Raw genomic sequence first — 21,475 nt, forward strand, 5'->3', positions numbered from 1 at the left:
CACTTGGGAGGTACCAGCTGCACCTATAGGGAAAATCATCTGAGAAGATGTGACCCAGCAGTCACTCAGGTCCCTCCTGGCACTATGACCCTTCTCCTGTCTGTGGCTTTTATCAGCAGACTCTATGCAGCGTCCCACGCTGCTTTCCTCTTCAATTTTCCACCCAACTAAACCAGTACTTGGCAATACCACCCCTTACTTCTATTATCCGGTTTTAATTAACACCATCCTTAATAATAATCTCAGTACGAATTTTAATTCTAACCTTAATTGAATTCTAATTTTAATCCTAACCCTAATCTATTAAGGATTCTAACTACCAGTCCTAATAGCAGCCCCAACTTAATTATTAGTTTTTAACTAGTATCTTCACTCTAACCAGTCTTGAGCTGATGACCAAGAAAGCAAGGTGCACAGGATTGAAAAAAAAAAAAAAAAAAAAAAAAAAACGGCCATAGATCCCACGAATTGAGAAGCCATCATTTACAGCCTTCGTGATGAATGCTTTATATATACATTATCTCATGTGGGTACCAGAAGCTACCTAAAGTGGTTGGATTTACTAGTTTCCTTTCCCATGCAGAACAGGGTATAACATTATATTTGTAATCAGTGGAACTACATCCAGGACTGCTTGATCCATGACTCTGTGCTCACCTCCTCTTCGCCAACAAGTAATTCAGATCCATCTTCTCCTAAAATCTTAACTAATACCCACTGGCTTGACTGGTTTCATATTGTTTTTAAATAAGTAACAGTATGAACTAGAGATCAAGAAAATTACAAAATCCTTACATGTCCCTGCCCACAGACCCTATTGGCACTTTGAAACATTAAAGTAATTTATTGATGAAGTTAAAATATTCAGACTATAGAAAGAAACTAACTGCAGAGAAAAGCTTCCTTGCCTTCGCCTTCTCAGAGTAGCCATATTGCACAACCCCAGGGGGCATCGTTCTAATTGGAGTTGTGTAACATGGCAGCACTGCCTCCCACAGCTTTCCAGGCAAGCAGATAAAGTCAAGGTAAATAGCTACCAAATTAAATCGCCCTGTGTATGTGTATGACTTAGGCATGACAATCACTAGACACTTCGAATTTATAATTAGCAACAACTATTAAGGGCCAGACTCTCAGCTAAATTCTTTACACTTATTACACATTTTAATATTCACATGTCCTCTGTGCAGTATTCATTACCTCTGTTAAAGATGCCTGAAGAATCCCAGTTACACAGTGATGGAGAATAACAGACACATGCAAGCCTCAAAGTCTACATTCCTAACTTTGTGCTTAGCTAGAAAAGCTGTTCAGGGCTTGGCTCTGAAGGTCATGTGGGCTTAGTTCTTAATGTCAGAGAAGTGGAGTTGCCTGACATTAGACAAGAGGATGACCTATGAGGCTGTCGATAGACTCAGATTGATATAGGAGGAGACTATGCAAGGGGGAAAAGACCTGAATTATTACATTACAGAGGGAAATGAGTAAAGGTGAGAGTGAAGAAGGGAAATAGAACAAATAGGAACAGAGACGGGGGAATTGTTTTGTGATAAATTAAAGCAAAAGCAAAATCATATAATAAATTTGTATGTCACCATTGCTCCAGCTGCAGGCTGATTGATGTATTGTGGAAAGACAGCAGACATATATAATCACCTGCAAACAAAAATGCACATTTTCAGTTACATGGGGGATCAGTAGCCTCTCTAGTGATATATTTCCATGTTGTTCTCCTTGAGTCTGTGTTCCAGAAATATCAAGCTGCTTGTAATTTCCCCAGCACACTTTGTTGTTTCATGCCTCAGTGTCCTTGCACATACTCTTCTGTATACCAGGATTGCCCATCTCATCAAGTTTGATGAAAATTGTGTTTATCCATCCAACTTTGATTAGGTGCTACCACCTGTGTAAAGCCTTCCACCTGAGGCTAATTGTGTCTCTCTGGGTGCTACCATTGTATTAAATATATACTTCAACTATTATAATTCTCTCACTCCATTGCAGTGGTTTTGCAATAGTTTTCTTCTATAATTGTTGCACTCTTTGAGAGCTGGAATGGTGTTTCATGAATCCATTATTCCCAGTGTGGAAACTAAAAGAATAGTACTTTTACCTAATTAGGAATAAAGCCAAATGACAAATTTATAAACAAAGACTCAATAAACCATTCTCCACATAAGCATATGCATGCATACAACCACAATTCACTGGCATATTCCATACAGGTATGCTTGCATTAGGTTATATGGATATTCCATTTATAAACTTGTTAGGCTGATTATAATATACATGCACAAATAATTTTGTCTACATAGAATACATTTTATAATTATCATAATTAACTTCAGAGCATGCTACTTGCCTATTTATCTACCACCTGTTTGTCTGTCATCTGTTGTTCTGAGAATCTTGAGTTTGCTAACCTGGCATTGTACCATTTGGATTACATTTCTAGCTGCATGTAACTTTGTTTTGTATTGCTGTAGTTGTGGAAAACACTCATCCTTTAAACATCATTTGCAATTTGAACAAATATCATTAAGGATATAAATTGGTGATTCATTCTGAGCAATACAAAAACTAAAACCTGGCTGTAAAATAATAGTCAGTGGCTTACTGGATGATTTATGTATTGCTTCTTAAGGGAGTTTCCACAGAAGAGTTCTAGAAAATTTCTGAACAGTTACATTCCTTTACATCTGTAAATATAGACTAATTAAACACAACAAGAGTCTTTATATAAGCACACTGGGTGAACAAACATGCCCAGACTGTGTAATAATACACCAAGTTCCGTCCAGATCAGAACTTCACTTCCTAATATTCTTTCTTCTGTGTACAGCTTGTTGAGGAGTTTCTATGTAGTGAATAATACTGGTTGAAAGGGGTTGGGTATTTTGTTGTAGCCTCTTAAGAAATTATATAAACTATTTATTTATTTACTCATTTACTTACTTACTTTTGAAGCTGCATCTCAAGTAGCCCAGGTTGGCCTCTAATTTTTTTTCTGTATCTGAAAATGACCTTGAACTCCTGGTTCTCCTGCCTCTATTTCTCAAGTACCAGGATTACAGGCACATGCCACCATGACTAACTAGATTTTTTAAAATTATAAAATAAAAATGCTTAGTAGATCAATTTTCTTATCCCATTTCCAAGCCCCACTCCTGTTTTGAACTATATTTACCTGGGAGAAATAATACAGGAGTCAAAGATAAGTTATTATTCAGGGACACCAATACTTGATAGCTGCAACTGTTCTAACAGAAATGGGTTGCTTTTTAAAAATCCTTATGTGAGGGTGAATTTTAAAATGCTGTTGCAAAATGTCAGTGTTTTGTAAGCAAAATATAACGATGAGTAAGTCATGAAAACCACATTAGAAGAATTCATAGTCAGAAAGAGAAGACAGGCTTGCAAACACACATTCACCAAGAAAAGATGGTGTGTGTGGTTGAACGTATGTGTGGGTTACAGAAGAAGAGCAGAGGAGAGATGGAAATTAAACTTAAAAACGTTGAGCCAAAGAATTGGCCAGGTGTCAATGGAATGAAAGGCATGAAGGGGGGACTAGTACATGCGGAAATAATGAAGCAGGGGACACCAGAGTTGTGGCTAGACTCTCAGGGAATTTATGCTAGATTGTTCTTTATTCTGCAGTCATTGAAGGGATTAAGCAAAGAAATGTCAGAACTAGATTTCCATTTTAGAGCGTTAACACTCCCAGTGCTAGGTAGATAGATAAGAGCTGCAAAAGCCTGACCCCCCCCCCCCCGTAACACAAAATCATGACACTAAGACCTACTGAGTGTGGTCTTGTCTTAGATTGTATGGGTAAAATAGAGAAAATACCCAGAGCATCACTCTAGGACTTGGGCCAAATACATGGTGTAGACAAGGCTTCTGCATGTGGACATTGGTTCACAGCAACCTACATTTTGTGGAGTAGGATTAGTAGTAAGACTGACTGTTCCTGTTACCATAGACAGAACGTTTGCTGATGAATATGGGATGTCTGGTCCTACTGGAAGAAGTAGTCTGCACTCAGCAGCACCAATAGCCCAGACTATGGGTCAAATCAAGGGCAAATTGGAGAGGCAAGAAGAAAACTGAGTGGGTTATTTTTCTGTTTAGGGACAGTAGCAATGAAAATGGCTAGGGGTGATAGCTAGACCAATTGAATGGAAGGTGAGCTGAAAACCAAAGTATGAGACAGGAGGAAGGTTGGTCCCTAGTCCTGGATTCTGTCTTCATTCTCTAAGACCTTGGGCTCTTTTTGATGGTAAAGAATGTTAGAGGCTCAAACAACAAGCCCCGTGGAAAGTTAATGTATATACTTTTATTCACATGTAACTTTAATACATTCATAGATACATTTATTTATTCAGCGCTCGTGAGATGCCTACTGTGTGCCTGGCATTTTGCATATTCTGCATTATGAATTCTTTATGCACATCCTTATGGCATGTAAGCAGTATTATTCCATTTTTATAGATGAGGAATTTGTGACTTGAGCAATTTGGTAGTTTCCTATCAAGTGTATGTTAAGTAGTGGGGGTGATATCTCTGTGTGTGTATGTATATGGATGCTCACATTCACTTGTATGTGGTTGCATGTGCATGTGGATGCCAGAAGTTGATGCTGGGTTTCTTTTCTAACTATTCTCCACCTTATAAACTGAGATAGGGTTTGTTACTAAAACATGGAGCTCATCCATTTGGCTAGTCCAGCTCTTCCTCTGCCACACTGGGACTGAAAGAACCATCACACCTGCCTGGCATATACCCAGGTGCTATGGACTTAACCTGCAGTCCATATGCTATTGTGGCAAGCACTTTAGCAGCTAAGCCATCTCTTTATCCTAGAAATCTTAAGTGTCTTGAAAGCCTCTGGTCATTCCAGTGTATTTTTCTTTGCCTGATTAAAGAAGACTGCCATGGAGGTACTTACTCAAATAATTTAGATCCCCAGGATACTCTGGCTCCATGAGTTAATAATGAAAATTCCTGTTCCTAATGCCAAGTGCCCTGACAACCCGAAGAAACTACTTGGTACAGGATGCATCTCTTGACAAAGTTCATTGATTCCCAAGGAAACCATGCAAATATCTCATTAGAACAGTTCACAGGAATGGTTCACATTAAGAAACACCAGTGCTTTTTGACATTGAGTTTCCCAGTGTTTTCTCTCCACTAGTTGCAAATCTTGTAGAAGACGACACAGTGTGTCCCATGCCTTCCTCTCTGGCTTCACACAGCCTCATGGCTGTGCCTTCCAGGTTTTTGTTTCTAACAGACAGATACTAAGCTCTCATCCACCCCAAATCTTCTGACCTGGACTGCTTCTCCTGTCCTCTGTGCTGAGTTATTGTTCTTGCATTTGCTTCTCAGCTTAGATACTGACTCGTTGGAGATACCGTATTTTGTTGCAGTCACTTTTATTTTGATGATTTTGTCTTCTGTTTATTTATCATCCAGCTTCTTTCACAGAATAAGTGTAAGCTCCAAAGGGAAAGGAACCTTGTCAATTTTTATTAGAGTTATATTGCCAAAAACTAGAAGATGCTCTGTGTAACACTTATAGCCAGGGCTTGCTGGTAGACCCTGGTTGAATAGATTGTACTCCCTGATCACATTTGAAGAAGCATTTGATTTTATCCTCGAGAACCTTTGCCTTAGTTCCAAAGCAAACCTCTGCCTCCTGCTTGAGGCTCTTCCCTCTGATTCCTGAGAGAGGACATCTCATTCTTTTTTCTGACCACTATGTAATGTCCCTCTAGAGGGTTTAAACTGTTATTAAATCGCCCCACAGCCACTTGTAGATAAGAAGAAGTGCTCCAATCCACAATCTTCTGCCAGTTCATCATTTCAGTACCTCTTGTCAATCCCTTTCTCTTTGGGAGTTGGGTTCATGATAGGCCACAGTAGGTGAGTAAGGCCACAACTGAAGGCAATGAGTTGAAACTGAGATGTTCCAGCCCTTCCAACACATTCTCTTTTGCTTTCACTTATTTTTAAACAAACTCCCTCCCCCCAATGCATGGTCCTGAGATACTTTTAAGCTAGAACTTGCTGCCACTAGACTAGTATTCCTTTGCTAGCTAGGATCAATTGAGGTTTCCCACCAGACTTCCTCATTTCAGGGTTTCCTTATGGCTCCCATGGGTAAATAAACAGAGGGGGATGTGTTCAGAATGTTCTTGATAAATTCATGTGAAGCCATGGGTGGATTTCTGTGTATTGTGCAGACCCAGAAGTGAATGCATGTTCTACCCCAAGATAGCTCACAGGGTGCTGATTCAACCTTGAGGAGAAACTTGGTGCTGATGAGAAGATGGTACAGGGATAAACATGGGGTTGAGGTTAGACACAGCCAAGACTAAAAGACACATTTTGCTGTTGTGCTTGTCATTGGTCTTTTTCATCTGCTAAACATTAGGCTCTATTACTGCCAATCTTACAGCTTCACTGTGAAGATTACTAAGTGGGAACATTCATGTAACACTCCTAGCATGGAACTGAGTATATACTCATTATTTCCCTCTCTGACTCCTTCACTTTGGAGCAGCTGCCTGAGGGCTGTTTTTTGGGGTTTTTGTTTGTTTGTTTGTTTTGTGGTGTGTGTGTGTGTGTGTGTGTGTGTTTGTCTTGTAGACAGATTCTTGTCTTGTACTCATTGTCTCAATATAAAGCACTGCATGGATATAGATTATTAATTGAAATGTCTTCACTTTTACACAGGTCGCTCGCGCTTGCATGCTCTCCTCCAAACATAGCCTGCTCTCTGCTACCCTCATGTGGCCACCTTGACCCCTCGTTATTTCTGATCCTCTGCCCCCTCAGTGTGGCAGCTCCCCTGTAATGCAGTGAATTCATTCCCAGCATCTTGGAACCCTTGCAGGTCCTCTGGGTCTTAAACATTTAGGTAATGTGAAGCCCCTTTCAGTGTATCTTCTCCTCTGGTGATATTATTAAGAACTCAGATACTTTAGCATTCTTTGTCCCTTTCTACCATGCCTCTCACCTGTCAGAGATGTACACAGCATAGATACATGCTGAGTTTGGACTCAGCATGGTCTCTTCATGTTTCAAATCTCATCTAAGGGCTTCTCTCCCAAGAATCCTGAGGAAAAAAACAAAACAACATATTAACATAAATTATTTAATCATACATTGACCTGCACCCCCATCTCAAATTAGAAAAGAAAGCTTACTCATCCCTGCCTTGGCAAGGGTTAATAGTAGATCTTGTAAAGACTGTAGACTCAAAATGTTGGTGCTTCAGACTGAGGTATATGGAAAATGGATGTATCTGTTTTCCCAATTGTGTTCTATATTTATCCCAGAGACTGACGAGTTATTTAGAATAGAATATGTATATTAGTTTGTTCGGAAAATGTTGCAAATAGGAATATGGGAAAATTAATTGGGAGAGTCGGCTTTAAACCAAAGCTAGGAAAAGGAGATTTGAGAACCAGACATTGAAGAGCCCTTTATTTTCATGACATGCTAGGGAATGAACCCAAAGCCTCAAGAATTTTAAGCAAGTGCTCTGCCACTTAACTATAAGCTAGCCCACAAAGGGTTTCAACTTCAGTCCAACATCAACTGGAATGATTTTGCAGTAAGATGTCACATGACTGAATTAGTATTTAACTATTAATCCTATTCAGGCTGGTAAAGATGTGTTAGATCTTAATTTGTAAATTCAATGGGATACTGTGCTAAATCTCATTAAAACATTTTCTGGAACTTGGCAGGGAGATTCAAACTTTCCTTTGACAAAGCAAGTCAAGAACAATCATGGTGGACACAAAAAATTAAAGAGATAGTAGGTTTTTGAACTATCCCAAGCTATTTAAAATTATAATCATTAAAACACAGAAGACACAGCATAATTTTAAATCAATGTGTGAATTTAGTGTTTATTTAGTGCTTAAAGAGTGTTGTCTTCCTTATATATTCACTCTTAGTAATTGAACATTGGGCTGTAGAGTGCAGTAGAATAAGTGGTTTTCTGTCTGTTAGGGCAGGTGTAGATCTAACAGATAAATATGTTGGAAAATTTTATAAACAAAATACATTAGTTTGGTTTTTTTTGAAGGGGGGACAGGTTTCTCTGTGTAGCCCTCACTGTCCTGGAACTTACTTTGTAAACCAGCCTGGACTTGAACTAAGAGATCCGTCTGCCTCTGCCTCACGAGTGCAGGAATTAAAGGCATATGCCACCACACCTGGCACATTAAATTTTTAAACTTTGAATAAATCCATTGACACTTGGAAGTTAAGAAGTCTTTCTTAACACATAATATTTCAAAATCTCCAAAAAAAAAAAAAAAAAAAAAAAAAAAAAAGACTTGACAGGATTGAGTTGTGTTTCTGACATGATTCGAATTCTAGGCACTATCGACAAAATGCAAAAGTTGCAGAGTGGGAAAAAAGTGAACACATATACCAAAGTGTTAAAGTTGATAATACATAAAATACTCAGCCTGTGAACATAAAGAGGTGATGGACCAATAGAAAATTGGGCAAAAGTTATGAACAGAAATTGTCAGGAAAAATGCAATTGTCTAATTATCATCTGAAATGATGAGCAACTGCTTTTGAATTTTGAAAAATATAAGTTAAAGCACCAAAGGGACCATAGGCTGTTAAGGAGCAACAAAGAGACACATCAGACTGCTAAAAATTAAAATGATGGATAACACACAGTGTTGTAAGTGTTGAGGGAAATAGGCACCTTCATATATTATGAGGGAAAATGTAAGTCTGCAAAGCTTTCTGAGAGATATTTTGGCAGGATGCATCAAAATTAAAAATGGAAATACCAGAGGTGCTGTTTCCACAAATTGTGTATAGATTTATTTACACATGAGTGCCATGATTCATGTACAAAGGTGTGCATCTCATCATATTTTCCAGTAGTGAGAAATGGAAAACAACCCCAAATCCATCAATAGCAAATTGGTAAAATAAATAAGGCTATGTTGTACTTTGTAATAACACATTTCAGTTAAAAAGAATGAAGTAAATTTATGTAAACCATTATAGAAAACATCCAAAATTTATTGTTTAGTTAAAATGGAAAAGAGATATATTTATTATTATCTTTTTGTACAAGGTAGAGCAAAAAGGTTAAAATAGTGTACATGTATTTGCAAAATTTTATATATGTATTAATGTAATTTAAGTACATGAATAGCTACTTAGTGGTTCTGTGACCCCCAAGCAAGGTATGTAACCCTCTTAGCATTTCATTTTTTTATGTGGAAAATAGAGACAGCAATTTTACATATGCTTAAGAATTGTATGACATATTGGTATTTTACTGTTAAGAATGGTACCTGGCACACAGTAGGCACTTGTTTAGTGTTTCTATTATTCAGCTTCATATTAAAGTTGAAAATCATTATTTATTATACTAGTTGTTAGTGAGAGTGGGATCGAATACACAAGAGGATTGTTTATATACCATGCTTACTATTTGTACAATGATTATGTGTTTGCAAGCTGAAAGACTAAAAGTTTTTACATTTGAAAGCTTATTCCAAGAAGTTCCATCAAATGACGATTACTGGAATCTGGGGATGAGTTCAAACAACCCTGTGCTTTGGCCAGAAACAGAATGTTGGGTGGTGGTTTGAGAAGCAAAACAGGGGGAGAAATGAGATACAGTTCTCAGTCCTGGTAGTTGGGCCTCTTCAAAAATGCTGAACTATGGAAAGAAACACTGCAGTCAGGAGAAGCTTTTTGTGGGATGTAATATTTTGGGATGGAAGACGTGTCTTGGTTCAGACTGCTGTAGCAGAACAGCAGAGACTGGGGAGCTGAAACATCAGACAGTTATTGCTCATGGGTTTGGAAGCTGGAAACCTGAGGTCACAGTACTGGCATGGGTCTGGTCTTCTGCCTTTTGGAGGATAACCACCTTCTTACTGTACATTTCAGGGCAAAGAAAAAGATCATCCCTGTTTTGTTCCTTTTTATAAGGATGCACACATATATTTGGCTATTAGCATATGATTTGGGGTAGAGACATAAAGATTCACTTTTGGTATAATTTTCTTTACATGAGTATAGAATTCTTGGGTCTCATTTTAAGAATTCCCATCTAATGCTTTTATTATTTTTTTAAAAAATGAATATGTGAGAAATTGTCTGGGAAGGGCAGAGGACTGCTCCAACAGTTTGTCTGTTCCTAATCTCCCCCACCCCCCAATAAACACATATTGAGCAACACCATGTGCTAGGCACTGCTCAGACCATCAAGGGTAGAAAGAACTCAAGTTGCTCATCATCTGGTGGGAGAAAGATATGTACAAATTAATTGCAATATACTGTGCTCAGGGTTCCAATAGCCATATGCACAGAGTGCAGTAATGGTGTGAAGATGGGTGTGATCCAATCTGCTTTGGGTTGTTGTGGGTGTCAGAAGATTTTGCAAAAAGAGAGGTGACTCAGCTGAGTCAAGGACGATGAACATTTTTTTTTCCCAGGCAGATGTAGGGTAGGGAGATAAGAAGGGCATTTTAGAAAGGAAATATCACCACATACCAAGGCATGCTAGTACAGAACTAAAACCTTTGATTTTTTTTTTTTTTTTTTTTTTTTTTACTATTTCTTCTTTATCGAGTCTTGGGTGCTTAGCACTGCAAATCAAGAAGTGGAGGTTGAAAAGATAGACAAAAATCAGTTCACTGTTAACTCTTCTCTAGATGATAGTGAAATAAGATGCAAAAAAATAATTACTTGCAAGAAAATAACAATTTGCCTAAAGTAGTCCTTCTACTGAGGTTTAACTCTCCATTATAACTTACCTACAGAAGCACCCTGATTGTGCCCTCTGCATACTATCTCTGCACAACAGTCACATCTGAAATGTAGACGATGTCACAGCTCTCCAGTACAGAAAACCATTCACTGCTCCTGCATCTGGTGAGGGATTAGACTCTTGAAACATGACACGGCAGTAACCTCCTGACCTGGTCCTTGCAGCCAACCACTGTCACTTCCTGCTCCTGGACTTTGCCAATATCTCATTTGTTGTAGTTTCTTGTGAGGGTGGTTCTTGTTTGTCATTTTGTTGGTCCTGTCATTTCAGAATGCCTTTCCTTGTTAGCTTCTACCCAACACACATGCACATGCATGCGCTTTCATACCTTTTTGTGCACTGGTTAAAAGCTGTTCTCATTTTAAACATTGCCTTGGGTCTGGAGCTCTAGAAAACTTACAGAATCCTCAGAGTTGATGATTTGACCCTTTTCCGTTTTATAGAATATGGGATGTATCTGTAGAGTTGGACAATCAATTTTTTTTTTATGATTCTCTTAGTTTTCTGTTTTCATGTCTTTACAAAAGGTTTTTTTTTTTTTTTTTTTTTTTTTTTTTTTTTGCTTTTAGTTTTTGTGCCCCCCCCCATTTGGAAGGGAGAGAAGGAAAGAGAAAACATAAAGTTGAGTAGGTAACAATGTGGGGAGGATTTGGAAGGAGTTGGGAGAGGGGAAACAATCAAAATATACTGTATGAAAATAGTTTTAATAAAAAAACTGTGTGATATCACAATTATCCTTCTGTCTTCAAAATTCAGCACATTTCTTGGTAGACAGAGCTTTCATAGATTTTCAGAATGAATAAATAAATAAATAGGTGGTAACTAATGAATGGAATGCTGCTCCCACTAAGTAAATGGATTGTGCAGAGCAGATTCATGGAGTTCAGGTTTAGACACTTTGCAGTTGAGATGCCCATGAGTCACTGTGGACAGTTATGCAAAGGCAGGCAGCTTGTGTTCACCAGAATTACTTCCATGTGAGTTGTCTGGCCTTCATATCAATATGGAGGTTTCTAGTTCTTAGTCAATAGTGTGTCTTGTTGTGTCATTTGAGGTCATGCAGGGAGAAAAAAAAAAAAAACAAAACACTTTAATGTAAAATTTTTCAGTGATCATTTGTATTATGCCCTGAATGCACATGCCACTTGGATGTTGGGCATACCCAGAGAAACGTGAACTTAAGGTTTATTCTCCTGGGATTGGAAGACATAGAACCTTTACAAGGTGGCATTTAGTATGAGAGTCTTCAGGTCCCTGGGTGTGTGTGTGCTTGAAGGATACTGTAGACTCCAATGCCAGCTTCTCCCACTTTTGCATTTTGCCCCTTGATTTGTGTAAGCATCTTTGTTTCACCATGTGTTCAGCATCAGCAAATCCAACACCCAACCAGAGGTCAGAGCAACTGATCCACCCGATCTTGGACTGGATCTTCTAAAAGTATGAGCCAATATAAATCTTTATTCTTTATTTAAGTTAACTGTCTCACGAATTTTATTATAGTGGTAAAAAGCTGACATGTGTACATGTGTGTGTGCCTGTAACAAAACATTTCATTAGACAGTATTTGATGGCTTCTGCTATTATTTTTTTACTCATCCTGGCATGTCCTATCCTGTGCTATCATTTCTTTTTCTATTGAATGTTATAAAAATGCTACTAACATTCTGACATGCAGTCTGACAATACTGCTCTTTGGAACAGCAGCAGTTAAGAAGAAAGAGGAGGGGCTGGTGAAAGAGAGTGAAAAGAAGGGGGCTGAGAATTGAGACACCAGCAAGAAGAGCTTTTATTTCTGGAGCCAAAGGGTTATTTTTAAGAATGAAGCTGTGGTCACAAGTGTGAAATGCTACAGGAAGGTGAAGTGAGACTATTGAATTTGACAATTAGGAAGCCATTAGTAACTTTAGTGAGGACACTGGCTTGGAGTCAATTGAGGAGTGATAAGGAGAAGGGACAGTGGGCAGCACACACTACTGTAGAGACCTGCTCGCTGCAGATATGGTGGCTGCCAGACACTGGGCTGCTAAGAATTTCAGTGTCTCTTCTTCTCTTTATAATGATCTTAAGGAGTAGACATTATTAGTTGTGTGGACTTGTAAGATGAAGTGAATTTGTAATCCAAGTCTCAGAGAAGTCTGTTTAGGTACACAAAGGAACTGATCATCTCATAGTATGTTGCAGAGCTGGGTTTCAAACTCTGTTCTTGCTGCATATGTAGTTTCTGAGTTGCACTCAACAGTTACTATTTTTTTTTTTGTTTGATTTTTGGGGTTTTTTTTTGTATCAGATAAGTCATTTAATTTCTTTGGGCCTGGATTTACTAATCTATGTAATTGTAGATGGAGGGAGTGACAAATATTATAGACCACAGAGATACAGCAAATTAAGGACAAATATTCACCCACTTAGCATTTTCAATTTCATCTTCAAAGCAAGTGGTTTTCCTAAAATTTCTAGAAGTAATATGAACACAAGGCAAAACTTAAGCTGATACATAAGGTTGAAAGAGACTCAGTTATCTTAAAATCCTTTTTCCATTTTGTGTTCTATGTGATTCCAGGGGGATGTTTTTCTATTCCTTTTTATTTTCCTGGTTCACCAGTTGAAACTGAGTGCAAGGGGTTTGTTCTCTCTCTCTCTCTCTCTCTCTCTCTCTCTCTCTCTCTCTCTCTCTCTCTCTCTCTCTCTGTCTGTCTGTCTCTCGTGTTCATCACATTCTTCATATAGAAACTATCTTGGGAATCCAAGAGAGGTTCACTGACACTATAGTGAGATAAAAGGACACCAAGCTAAAGAAGTCTAAATGCTTGGAACTGGGGGCAAGTTGTAATGTTTCTGTGTCAGAGTTGAATTCCCAGGCATCTGCTTCCCATGTGATTGGGGAGAGGGTTAGCAGCAAAGTGATCACCAACTCATTTGCCCAAGCTACTCCTTCTGACTTCTAAACACTAGGACCTTTGATTCCAACCTGGAGCCTTTTCAAGATCTTCACTTTTCTTCTTACTATTCTAGAGCAAAATATCAGGAGGTCAGGCCAAGTGACTCAGCAGACTCCTTCTGTGGAGGCTCGAGGAGTGGATACAGGTTGGGATACTATGCATGGCCTGCCCTAACTCTGCCTCTTTAAGAGCTACTTGTTACTCTGCCTCTTGAAGAGCTACTTGTTGCTCATTATCTGAAGTCTTTCATCAAAATGTCTCTTTTGTAGAAGAACCACAACATTCTTCTCATAATCTATGACAGTTGTGATGCTAAAACATGCTAATGCATTTGGAATGATTTTATCCATGTTATTACTACCATTACCATTACTGCCATTACTATCTCTTGGAGTAGCAGGCAGGGTTAAGAAAGCAATTGGATATTCAGCTTTTACCTTCTAAAATGAGAATCTGAGCCTGTGGAAATGAGTTGGTTGCTCGAGTGGAATGCTGGCCAGTGTCCCTATCTTCAATTCAAGAACAGATACTTTTAGGGACAGACTTTGGGAGTTGTGGTGGGCCTGTTTGAAGTACCTGCCTTAATGACCAGTTACTATATAAGGATAAGACCTGATAGATTCTGTTGGAATTTGCCAGTCAGAACCTTCTTGTGAGAGCTCACTTAGCCTTTGAGATTGAACTTCTATGGTTTTATATACACTTGAGTAATTGAAGTAATGCAGTGTAAAGGAACACCTTTCTCTGCTCACCTAAAGATCCTTCCAGGGGAATAATAGAAAGCTTGGCTTACTTGTAGTATTAGTTAAAACCAATGTATTTTTTTAATATCATGATCTGTAGCCATAGATTATTGATTTGCTAAGGACCTATCTTCTAGTTCATTGGCTCATGTCTCACAGTGTCTGGTCCTTTAAGGACTTGAGTCCATGGTAACTGAATGTTAAGGAGGTTGGTTACCAGGCCATCTCTGTAGTAACTCAATGCCATGGGCTTAGCAGGCCCAGAGTCCTAGACAAGATAAACAAACAAATAAATAAAACAGGAGCATATATTTTGTAAAGCCAGGTAGAGGTAAAAGTATCAGGAGGTAGACATGGGGAGTAGGTAAACTCATTCTGGAATAGCTCAGAAGATGCCACTGGATGAAGAGGGTGGAAGGACATCCACAATTGCAGATGCTACTATAAGGAGGTTAGTAAAGCCTAAAGAGTGAACCAAGAGGAAAGATAAAGGCTCCGAGGACAGAGGGGCCATAATAACTATGTCTGGGTCCAAGCAGCAGGGTTTAGTTGAGGAGGGATTTGGCGATTTGGGGAGCTCAGAGAGCTTTTGGGTAAGGCCAGAGATAGGAAAGGGCAATAAGTAGAGTCTGAGAAGACTAGAAACTGAGTTTGTCAAGTACATTTGAAATAGATAGGTTCTATAGCACAAGCGAGTAGAGGGAGATGTGACAGAGATTGAACACAGTGGTTGGGTGACAAAAAATTAGGGAATGCCAACTGCAGGATAGGGAGAGGGGCATGAGGATGTGAATCTGAGAGGTATGGTTATAGGGAAACACAATGTTCCAAAGAAAGAAATTACTAGGAAGAGGGAGAAATTGATAGGGACAGCAAGAAGAAGCTGCAGTGTGACAGGACTAGGGTCCTGAACACTCAGCAAAGTGCAGGAGCTGATAAGGCCCAAATGCATCCAGAGCCTTGATTCCAAAGGGGATAAAAGGGGAATTGAACTGAAGACTGAACCCCTGGAATTAATCACTTTGTTGGATGGTTTGGATGAAGCAGAAAGTTTCCTTCTAAATTTCTAGAAAAAATCTGGTGGATCTGACAGCCACAGTCCTAATTTTAAAGCATGGACAGTTTCCTTGTACTTCATATGCTTAGGGAAATAATGTAGAATGGTCTCCAGATGGTTTTCTGGGAAAGGCTGGCAGAATAGGAGAAAGGTGCCCAAGGAAAGAAAGTTCTCCTTCCAACTTCCTCAGCCCACATTTGGAGGACAGGCCATGTTATATGTATTCAATTCCAAATTTCAGTGGCTTTTGAGATTCCCTACAGTTTCAAGATAGGTGGGTTCTGGGACAATGTTGGGGACAGTCTAAAAGGTCTCTCCTCTATAAGCCAGTTGGACAGAGTTAGACCTTAAATGGCTTCTGAGAGTTGGACACAGTAACAAAAGAAGTATTTTACTCTGCATTTGTCTCTTTGTAGATTGATTCTCAGGTTTAACTCTTATCTGGGCTACCTATTTAATCACAGAGGATAAGAATAGGTAGGGTGATCTACTGGCTGGATTGTGTGTCAACTTGACATAGGTTAAAGGCATTAGAGGAAGGAGCTTCAGTTTAGGAAATGTCTCCATGAGATCCAGTGTAAGATATTTTCTCATTTAGTGATCAAATGAGGGAGGGCCCAGCCAATGATGGGTGGTGCTACCTCTGGGTTGCTGGTCCTGGGCTCTATAACAAAGCAAGCTGAGCAAGCCACTGGAAGCAAGCCAGTAAGCAATTCCCCTCCAAGGCCTCTATATCAGCTTCTGCCTCCGGGATCCTGCTGTGTTTGAGTTCCTGTCCTGACTTCCTTCAGTGATGAACAGCAATCCTGAAGTACAAGCCAAATAAACCCTTTCCTCCCCAACTTGCTTTTTGGTCATGGTGTTTTTGGGCAGCAATAGAAGCCCTAACTAAGACAGCTGGAGAAGGCAGAAGTGATAGGTAGGTAAGTTCACAGGCTAAGAAAAGAAGAAGAAGAAGGGAAACAGCATATGTACTTTGTTGTGATGGATTAGAAATGCATGAGAGGAAAAGACAGGTGAGTATAGAGCAATTCCACAAGGGTGAAATATCTGGAAAATAAATGAAGGGGGTTCTGTATTAATATCTGCTTGTGTTATCCTTTTTTTTAAGCAGCTGGGAGTTACAAACTGAACATCTGCGAGTTCCAAGTTCTATATAGGGCAGGTCTTGTACTGGTGGCCTAATGCCACAAGACATTTATCCTGTTTTTAGCTTTTTAGGGAGATGATCACAGAAAAAATGAAGTACACTGACTCCTTAGGGTAAGATAGTAAGAAGGGGCTGACAATGGGTAGGAGCATGAGAAGATGGCAGACAGAAGTCACTTCTATAGTATGTGCCCACAATAGACCGGAGCAGTAAGGCATGGGGTTGTTATAGCAACTAAGATGAAAGTATAGCGTCTAAGGGCTCTGCTAACTAGATAGCTCTTCTACTGCCTTATACCACTAGTATCCCTAGGCCTGTAAAGCACAAACCAGTTAGGACAGCCACCTTTAGGTGGTAGGATGTGGGATTTACTTCTGGATCAAAGGGAAGATAATTTTTTGGCATTTATTCTGCGTATCCCAGCAACACTTTATGAATGAAATTATGTATGAGCATCCTCAGCTGGTCTGTAGGGTCACAGGGAGGCACCTAATTAGAAGCATGAGTAATGTTTGAGTCATAAATCTTTGGAGAATTCAATCGGTGCACTTTTGTTTTAATTGGAAAAGGAATACACTTATCTTCTTAAGGGTTTATATAAACACAGATGATATGTATCTGGTTTGAGAGAAAAAAATATATACTGTAGTCAATCATTTTGGGTGGCTTAACCTCATCATTTTGTTCTTTGTAAAGTCACATCTTTATTTGACTTCTTCTTATTTTCAAATTGAAACCTACTTATGAGACATTATTCACACCACTAAGCTGGGCTGATTTATGGATGATAAGGAAAATTAGAGATGTCAAAGAAATAAAATCCAGGACATGTTTGTTGATACAGACAAGGAGTGCTACAAAGACTTGTGGGCAGTAGGTACGTATTTTTCCTGAGATGAGATTTCTATGGGGCAGCACGGAGAAGTCGAAGGAAAGTCTTCAAAGGGAACAAAGTGACCCAGGTGCCCCTGAGAATTGTAATATGTGGTGTAGTGGAAGGGTCGGCACTTTGCTGACAGCATGAATCACTTGCTGCCTTGTGAGAAGTTAACTATTTTCCTCAGCAGCTCACAGCCCACTACTGAAGCTGGGTCTTTTCCCTTAGTCTAGGATCATGTTCTCGGTGCCTCCTATCTATTTTTCAGAGTCATTTCTCCTTGGGGGCTTGCCAGCCAATCCGTCCCCACTGTATTCCCCAGTACCAGGTGGGAATACTTTGCAGGCAATGGACAAGGCTCCCAGAGAGAGGTAGACCTAAGTCATCAGCAAAGTGCTGGGTAAAACTGGGGAATTATAGACTCTGTGAGTATAGAATATAATCTCTGTGATGAGCAGAAGTTGTGTGTGTGTGTGTGTATGTGTGTGTGTGTGTGTGCATGCGTGCGTGAGAAAGAGAGAGAGAGAGAGAGAGAGAGAGCAAGATGGTCATGAGAGCTGACTCGATTCATGTTTTCTTCAGAGTGGCTGGTCCTATACTGTCCTATAAGTTTGGGCTTCCCCTAACAGATACATGGGCTTCATGAACTGCTCCTTGACCTTGGCAGCCACTCAGACAGAGTAAACACTCTCTTCAGCTTGTGGACTAGAGCGTTGAAACTGTCTAGGATTATATGTGAAGAAAGCCCCATTCTGCCTCTGTTTCAGGCTTGTGACATACAGTCAGTTGCATGCATCTCTCTGAACATCTGTGTGTCTCAGGCATGGCTGGAGGAACTGCTGCTTCTGGTTAGAGGAAGGGTCATCTGCTTACACTAGTGTCCAGCTGGATATCCTGGCAATGGCCTCCTCTAGCTCACTCTTAGGCTGTAAGAATTGGGTTGAGAACAGTGAGTCTAAACCTGGTTGGAGTTAGAGTGGCCCTTGAGTGCTCCCAATCTGGCCATCCTTTTGCTTTCCTTATCACCATCTGATCTCACAGGTTAGGGCTATCTTCAGGTCTGTTTGGAGCCTGCAGGCAGTGCTCTGAGCCAGGGTTATGGAAACACACACAATGCATTCTAAGTTGGCTCTGATTTTAATGTAACCATTTTAGGGTTGGGTAGGATGATGAATGTGGAGCTGAGTCTCCAGTCAGTACATTGCCATTGGGAGTACAGAGGCTAATCACCCCAGTGTGCCTGATGATGATGTAGAAAGAACTTGGATTAGACACACAGAAGAATGGGCACAGTAGAAATTAGAAGCTGCAGTGATGATGGAATTGTCTTTTCCAGGAGGCTTTTAAAAATAGGAAACATTTTCTTGGATCCAAACTGGGTCTTTACATATGGTTACCCAGGGCTGGTCAATTTAATTAGACTGGGATGCCTCAAGCAAGCCCAGACAGCTGAGAAATCTTCCCTGCTTAAATTAAAGGGAAAAGACAGGAAAGACTTGGAGCCAGAGAAGGTGTGGAGAGGGACAAATGTACCCAGGGAGGGCTGTGTGGTTATGTGAAGGCCACCTGTATTTCATCAGAAAACTGTCAGTTTCATCTTTCACTCTTACCTATTTGGACACACACACACACACACACACACACAGAGAGAGAGAGAGAGAGAGAGAGAGAGAGAGAGAGAGAGAGAGAGAGAGAGAGAGAGCTAGTATATTAGGATGTACTCTTACATACATACACTTTCTCCATCTCCCCTCTCCATACTCAGTTCTAGTGAGGGTCCTGAAGGAGCATCACATCAGACTCCTGGACCTCTTCTCTGGGCTTGACAGATACAGTTCTTAAAGCAGAGGGGAAGAAAGGGACCAGTTTGTCTGCCTGGCTTCCCCGACTTTCTCTGACGCTGCTACTGTGATTTTTTTTTTTCCTTCAATAGCAGTAGATTCTTTGTCTCTGGAATCGGGATTTTCCTGAAGCCCTCGGCTTTCCCCAGCCTTTGCCTAAGAATATCTGGATCGGGATGAAACCACAGTGAGGAAATGGGGGTGGAAGTAGACGTGGCTTCTGCCTTCTCTTCGGAGCTGAGTGTACCCTGTGTCATTAGCATGAGAATAGGGAGACTTTCCTGTTATCCTCCTTTAGGGATGGAGAGTAATAGCAAGCAAAGGCGCCTGCTCTATCCTGCTCTTTCAGGGATCCTGGGACTTGGAAAATGACTGCTGTCACTTTCTTCCAATCCTCGGAGGAACCTAAGATCCACAATATTGAGAAAAGCTTTGATGGAGCCGGCTGGTGGATCTCCACTCCAGATTTTCCAGCTGTCCCTGTCCCCCCCACCGCTCAGAGAGTAGGATGCTGAGATGGCTCGGTGATGCAGAAGGTATGTGCTTTTTCAGTTCTGGTGCTGATGCTGTGTGTGTGGTGAGGTCTCTGTGGCGCAATGGACGAGCGCGCTGGACTTCTAATCCAGAGGTTCCGGGTTCGAGTCCCGGCAGAGATGATCACCTGGCATGTGCCTCTTTTGTTTTGAATGCTGTCATGTTAGGTTGGCAATTACATTTATTCCTCCCTAGAGGCTCTGAGGAGAGAAACAAAAGCCTTTTACTTGGGAATCCTAGACCTTCTCTTTCCTTTGCCTCCCTCCATCTTCCTTTTTCCTCCCTATCTGAATTTTATGATCTGATGGAAGCTTGGATGTCTGTTACATCTTTATTCTCAGCTGATACAATCTTTTGCGTTAAAATGATATAATAGACACAAAATAACTAAGGTGTCTGGTCATAGGCTTTTATAACCACCTGGTTCTTCCTTTCTCTGAGAATACTGGGGGCAGATCCACCCACATGCAAAAAGGAAACGGCCAATTGTTCTCTAAGATAATATCCATCTTGACCAAAGTTCTCCTTTCAGGGTCAGGGGACAGCTGGGGTTCATACAGAGGGTAATTTCTCACACTCATTGTCAGCTATGCTTTTGCATTCTTAGTCTTTGGATTCAATGGCTCATCATTCATATATCCATCTGTAAGGTGAAATGTGGCCATGCCCTGCTCTTTGTCTCAGTAAACTACAAAACAGTCAACTAATTGTCAGGAGTAATTTGGCTGAGCTTAACCTGATGAAGTTAAAAGTCTCCCATAAGTGCTCCTTAATGGAAGTTTGCTGTGTTTTACCTTTACTTATATGAATGTCACTTTACAATTTCCAAGAAGCTGTTTGCTCGCCCCCTTGCATCCCTCATTAACTTTTGCCAGCTTTCCAGATCTTATCTGACAGGCTACATTCAAGCAGATTGGGGGCCTGGTCTGACTGGACTGTAGCTGGGGTTTCTATTTGGAGTTGGCCTGGCTCCATCCCTTGCACATTGCTGCTGCTATATATGATTATCTAGATGGTGCTGCCCTTGCCAAGACCTGACCTCCACCTCAGGTGATCCTGAGAAACCTGAGAAGACACCTTCCCTTGCCTGCTGGCAAGAGTTAGCATCTCTCCCATGTGGGACTTTTTGGGAAGGAGACCAGAAAACACAATCATTCAGTTACACTCTGAGAAAGTTAGGGAAGGATGAAGGAGGTTGCGTATTTAGACATAACAAACCCATGTTAAGGGTTGAGGAATAGAAAACACAGAATCAAACTATGGATGGAGGTAGGTACTTTCGCCTCTGAAATGGGCAGATTTGCAGGAAGTTGAAACTTCTGCCTGTCTTTTGAAAGGACTGTGTTTTTAAGGGACTGAAGATTCTTTTAGTCAGAGGCAACATAACCCACCTTTCTGAGTCATTTTAGAGAATGCCAGTAACATGTAACTCATCAGTCCTTTGGGTCCAAAGCTGAGACCAGAAATTTCCCCCAAATCCCTTCATGGAGCGTTTTGTTT

General features: G+C 40.3%; 1 non-coding gene across 1 annotated transcript; it reads left to right on the forward strand.

Moving 5' to 3' along the window:
• The first annotated feature begins 20,023 nt into the window (after window positions 1-20,023).
• On the forward strand, window positions 20,024-20,097 carry Trnar-ucu (transfer RNA arginine (anticodon UCU)). The gene has a single exon. It is a non-coding gene; the product is annotated as a tRNA-Arg (tRNA).
• The last annotated feature ends 1,378 nt before the right edge of the window (window positions 20,098-21,475 follow it).

The sequence above is a fragment of the Phodopus roborovskii genome, unplaced genomic scaffold (assembly GCF_943737965.1).
Source record: "Phodopus roborovskii unplaced genomic scaffold, PHOROB, whole genome shotgun sequence".
In the NCBI taxonomy this organism is placed as follows: domain Eukaryota; kingdom Metazoa; phylum Chordata; class Mammalia; order Rodentia; family Cricetidae; genus Phodopus; species Phodopus roborovskii.